Genomic DNA, 5,698 nt, shown 5'->3' with positions numbered 1-5,698 from the left:
TATCGGAACTCCATAACATTTTTTAGTAATTGCAAACTGCATATTAGTGAACAAAAGTGAGTTTTCATGATTTCGAATTACAAAGCAGAGGCAGTCAAGTGTGAAACGTCAGAGCTCAGTAGCGCTAGGATGGCAACCGCCACCTTTGCTGGTGTCACGATGGACACTCACTGTTTAGAATCTGATCGCGTCCTTGGTAACAGGAGTGGTGAGAGTAACTGACATACCTGCAAACGAGGTAGTGTGGCCGAGTGGTCTAAGGCGCTGGATTTAGGCTCCAGTCTCTCTTGAGGCGTGGGTTCAAATCCCACCACTGCCAAGGTTATCCCTGTTTGCAACACAATGCTGACTTATGCCTGGAAAACATAAAGTTCCAGGAAAGGTCTGTTGTAACAGTTTAACTGTACTGAACTACACTACTCACAAAAAGTTAGGGATATTTAGCTTTCAGGTGAAATTTCAGGATGAACCTAAAATGCATTCTAACCTTTCCAGGTGAACTTAATGTGACCTTCTCTAAACCTTTGAATGCACATGTCCAACTGTTCAGTGTTTCAGTATTTTTTGCACAAGTTGCTGTTCTCTAACAAGAAGCTTAACAGCAACATTCACAACAGGTTTGATCCATGAATCGACCAATACATTTCCTGCTTCAGTTAGAATTGGTATTTAAACAGTCCTCCTCATCATGCTGTTCACATTCTGACATCATGAGACCAAGACGACACCTAACAATTGATCAGCAGCACCTCGCCATTGCGAGGCTTCAAACAGGAAGTCCTCAGACGGAGGTGTTCACTGAGCTTAGAGGGTCACAGAGTGTCATCAGGAGGTTGTAACAGTGATACAGAGAGACTGGAAGAGTCACAGAAAGGAGAGGAGTGGACATCCTTTGGCCACATCCCAATTTATTTAGACACTGAAAATGTTTTGTTGTGGTATACCCACCACTGTTGTTAGCTTTTCTTTCAATAAATTGTTTAAGATGAATAAAATGACCATTGCATGCTTCTACTTAAATGCCCTACTGTCATGATATAATATCACTGTAGCATTAACTTTTTACATTTTCCATATATTTCACCTGAAAGTCGAATATCCCTAACTTTTTGTGAGTAGTGTATGTATTCTGACAATTTGAAGACTTTGAATTCCATATGACACCATGAAATAAGGCTTTGGTGGGAGGCATTCATGCAGAACCAGAGAGATGGAAATGAAGTTGTTTTTCCGCTGCACTGCACAGGAAGGTACAGTTGTTTACCTTAATGTTGTGTTAGATATGTCACAAACCACAGTAGGCGCTTGTCACCTGCAGCCCTTTTCAGTTCACTGTGATTGTGTCTGGTACCAAGCAGGACCACAGCGGCGCAGCTGGATACGGCTATCGCCTGCTGTAAGTTGGTGGTGGAAACGCATGTCATCACAGCTTGGATTGCTAAACAGGACCGACCTGGGCCCATGGAAAAAAGCTTCAAAGTAAGAGCTATAGGTGTTAATTTAGAGGATTTGTATTAGAATTGGTACATCTTATATGCTGTCATCTGTAACAGCAAAAGGGGAGTGGCAGCTTTTTAAGAATCACTTTTTAAGATTATTTTTGGGGCATTAATGCCTTTATGTGATAGCATCAGTGGGGGAATGGCATGCATCAAGTGGTCTGTGCCAACCAGACATTGAACCAGGGACTCTCTACCGAGGGCATTGGTGCTCATGTGGTATGTGCCCTAACCGCTCGGCTGTCATTCAAAGGTCATTGTGCTGAAAAAAAAAAAAAGATGATTTCAATTCACCCTTATGTATAATAAATAACAGAAAGGACAAACGCTGCCTGTGACCAGAACATTTTCCATGCAGAGCCTTGACTCAGGTACCATGAACCAATAGTACAGATTACAGGTGGGATTCTTGGCCGCTCATCTCGCCCATCTTCTTCTGCCTTTCTCTATTTGCATTCCACCTTTTCGCCAAATAGCAGGAATTCATTTGGACTGCCACACTGACAATACGTGCCCGTAGCGGTGGATGATCATTCCCAAAGTATTAAATTCCACGCCTGCCTGTCAGCTTTGAAAAACTGGATGTCACGTAATGCTTCCCTCTAAATTCTAATGAAACTGAGATGCTGGTCATCGGTCCTGCTCAGCATAGGCACCAGTTTGATCAGGTAACTCCCGACAACTCCGTGATTTCTTCAAAGGCTGACAAGCAAGAATCTTGGTGTTCCGTTTGATCCTACCCTCTGTTTTGATCAGCACATTAAAGAAATCACTTCCTATTCTGCTGCATTCCTCTGAAATAACCTTCCTGGTGATATTGAACAGTCTCACTCCGCCAACTGCAAACTTAAAACTCATCTTTTCACCGTAACTTTCAGTTAGCTGCTCACTAATTCCGTGTCTGTCCTGCCAAAGAGAATACTGCCCCCCCCTCTTTCTCTCCCCATTTTTCTTCTCCCTGTCCTCTCTTTTCACTCAGGTTCCTCTGTGCTTGATCACTGGCTGTACTGGGACCTTCTCTCTCCACTGGCTTTTGGTGCCTCATTCTAGATATTTTGGATCTGGACCTTCACTCAGCCTCTCCTCTCGTTTCTCTCTCTTCATTGGGTGCGTGTTATCCTTGTCTCCCCTCTGACTCCGTGTCTTCCTTCTGCTTCTTACCTGTGTAAATGCTGTACTTCTGTATTTGTGGAGTCTGTCCTCTTTCCAGATGTCCACGGTGGAGGCTCACCTCCTCCTGGATCTTTTCTACATACACAGAATGTTTACAATCTATATACAATCCTCCACTGTTGCTCTTCCTGAAGTTTCTCCCATTGTTTTCCTATTACATTTTTTATTTAGGGGGGGCAGCATAGTTGCGCGGTGCTTAGCACTGTTGCCTCGCAGCAAGAAGGTTCCAGGTTCAAATGCGTTTGCAGTTTGAACCGGCGGCCTTTCTGTTTGGAGTTTGCTGGGACACAGTAATAGTGTTTACTCTTGCAGCGCATTTACAACTTTAGTACTTTAGAAAGCCAATTAGATTGACCCAACCTCACAACTCCTACTTGCTCCAGTACATTTCCTACATGCCCCCAAAAACCAATGAAACTGTATCCTATAAATGTTTTACTTCTATGGGACTCTATGGAAGCTATGCAAGTTACTAAGGTAATTTCCCAAAAGTCTGAAGTCTGAATTTCACCATGTCACCTCTGTGTGTGTGCAAGTATGTGTTACGATGCTTTGCGTTTTTTAATTGATATTGACACGACAGCTTCCATCTCTATCCAAGCCAGGTGTGTGTGTGTGTGTGTATGCGTGTGTATATGCCTGCCTTTGAGTTTTCTGAAGTTATCTTTTTGGTAAATGTGAGCCATTACAACCTTATCCAATCCAGTATTGATTTAGTGTCTGCCACACTTAGGTCATCATAGTTCACCTGGTTTGGGGGAAGCAAAGTAAAAATGTGCTTCTCCTAAAAAGAATGGCCATGCTCATGAAGGGTGCAATATTTTGGAAGCTTTAGTAATTGTTAAATGTTGATGTGCGTGTCAACACCGAGATATTCAGATTTAAAGAGGAAATTAAATGTGCGTGTTTCCATACATATTATATAGAATTAGATTTTAAAAAGTTGAAAAAAGATATGACAAACTTATTTTCTTGCTAGACAGCTTCCATTTTGGGGTGACATCATAGCCTACGTAACGGGGTTGGTTGGTTGCAGTAGTGCAGTTAACACACGTTAACAACCTGATTGCTTCTGTAGCCGAGAGTTTCTGTGTGTGTGTCTAAACTTCTGCAGGTAATAGAAGAAAAACACGGAACTGAACTTCCTCTGAACTGATCTTCCACACATTATTGCCTCGACAAGCAGACAGCAGAGCATCTCACGCACACTACTTCCATCTTTTGCCTTCAAAAAAAAAAAAACCTCACTCCCTCCCAAATCTAAACACTGCTATAAGGGCAAAAACATAAATTCACTCAGAGCTTTTTTGCTAAGAGGGAACTCCACGAAAATGGATGACACTTAGCTGTCAAATTACCAGCGACAGCAAAGTAAATGGTAAATGGTTAAAGGTTAAGGGAGGAAGTTAGACTTTACTTTAAGACCATTAAACTAACAATAAAAAAAACCTAATAATATTACACGATCATTTATATTAGTAGTTAAAGGTAAGTGTTTGCATAAGGAAACAGTTTTATTAGATTAGATAACACTTTGCCGACATGGCTTCTGACCTGAGCAGTGGTTCAGGTGGAAGAAGTCGTGGAGCCGGTGCTTGGGGGTGAGGATCGGATCGGCAACGCTATGCAGCGTCGGTGTGGCTGTTTTATTGAGCTGGAGGTGGAAATGCAGAAACGCCGGCGTGTCCTGTGGCACTCGAGTTAAGCTAGCAGTTTAGCTAACTTTAAATGTAACTGCCCATCAGGTGACATGCTGCTGGTGGACGAGAGTATCCAATCCAGCCAACCCCATGACGTCACAGGTTATAGTCCTGCAAGAGGCAGCGCCCTTGCCAGGAAACATAAAACAGGGATTATTTTTTTTTTTACATTTATCATGTTTGTCATATAATTGATGATTAGAGAGGAAATCCATCTATTAAATTATCTTAACTTGGTTGAATGCTTCACGTCCACCTTAAATGTTTATTAAATCAGTGTCAGAGGGTGTGATTATATGCTTAACTAATTGTTAAATACTACAAGGGGTTTCGAGGCCCAATAAGTTGTTCTCATTAACATCCTCTGTGAGGTTAAAACAACAGTTTTGGACTTCTGTTCAAGGCAGATGCTTCAACCTGGTGACGTGCCAGTCAACACTTGGAGTTCTCATCGCTGAAAAAAGCGAGAACAAAATAGCTCCTGCAAGAGATAGAGGTATGTGAGCAGGTTCAGGAATGCATCTAAAGTGTGTGTGTGTGTGTGTGTGTGATGGTTACGGGTTCTTGTTTACTGGTTGGGAGGTGCAATTAATGACCTTATCACCATTGTGCAGTAGAGTGTGAAGTCTCATCAACGCAACTTAGCTGTTTATTCATACATACATATTCTTAGCATTGATGCATGCTTGCACACATACACACACACACACACGGGTGCAAATATGCACTGACAGACTTTAACCGCTCAAGTGAGCATTTATACATACAAGTATGTATGCACAAAGTTATGTACACCCTCAGTGTGAACACAGCATAAATACATGCTACCTCATGCATTAAATTATCCAAACACACACACACACACATAAACAGCATTTAAATTCAACACCCACTGCTTTGATGACATTAAACATAATTAAGCAATAAATGCATTCAGTTGCTGTAAATTATATCTGTGATTTAAGCTGCTTTTCATTGCTGTCATGTTGAACCTTTTTATCTATAAAGGGATTAAAAGTAAAATATTGTTCTGCAGAGCCATTCTTAATTAGAGAAACTGTCAACTCAGGAGCCCATCATTTTTGGGACTATTATTCAGGACACCTTTCCAAGCCCATCCAACCTCTGCTGAGGGATAGCAACTTACATTCTGAGAAATGACATGGTGTTGCTCTCTGCAGCCTTGAAGATAGTCATCCTGCTAGAACTCAGCGTCCCGTGGGAGGATAAAGGCCAATGAGAGGAAAGGGGCGAAGTATGCCGAGTTCACAGAGCAACGCCCCGGTGGCGAGCGAGGTGCAAGACTTTGCAGGTCAGGTCTGATCA

At 42.1% G+C, this 5,698-nt stretch overlaps 1 non-coding gene across 1 annotated transcript; it reads left to right on the top strand.

Moving 5' to 3' along the window:
• The first annotated feature begins 237 nt into the window (after positions 1–237).
• Positions 238–319, top strand: trnal-uag (transfer RNA leucine (anticodon UAG)). Its single transcript has one exon. It is a non-coding gene; the product is annotated as a tRNA-Leu (tRNA).
• The last annotated feature ends 5,379 nt before the right edge of the window (positions 320–5,698 follow it).

Source organism: Pempheris klunzingeri, chromosome 9 (genome assembly GCF_042242105.1).
Source record: "Pempheris klunzingeri isolate RE-2024b chromosome 9, fPemKlu1.hap1, whole genome shotgun sequence".
In the NCBI taxonomy this organism is placed as follows: domain Eukaryota; kingdom Metazoa; phylum Chordata; class Actinopteri; order Acropomatiformes; family Pempheridae; genus Pempheris; species Pempheris klunzingeri.
The sequence above is the reverse complement of the archived record's forward strand: the minus strand, read 5'-3'. Positions and strand labels throughout refer to the sequence as shown.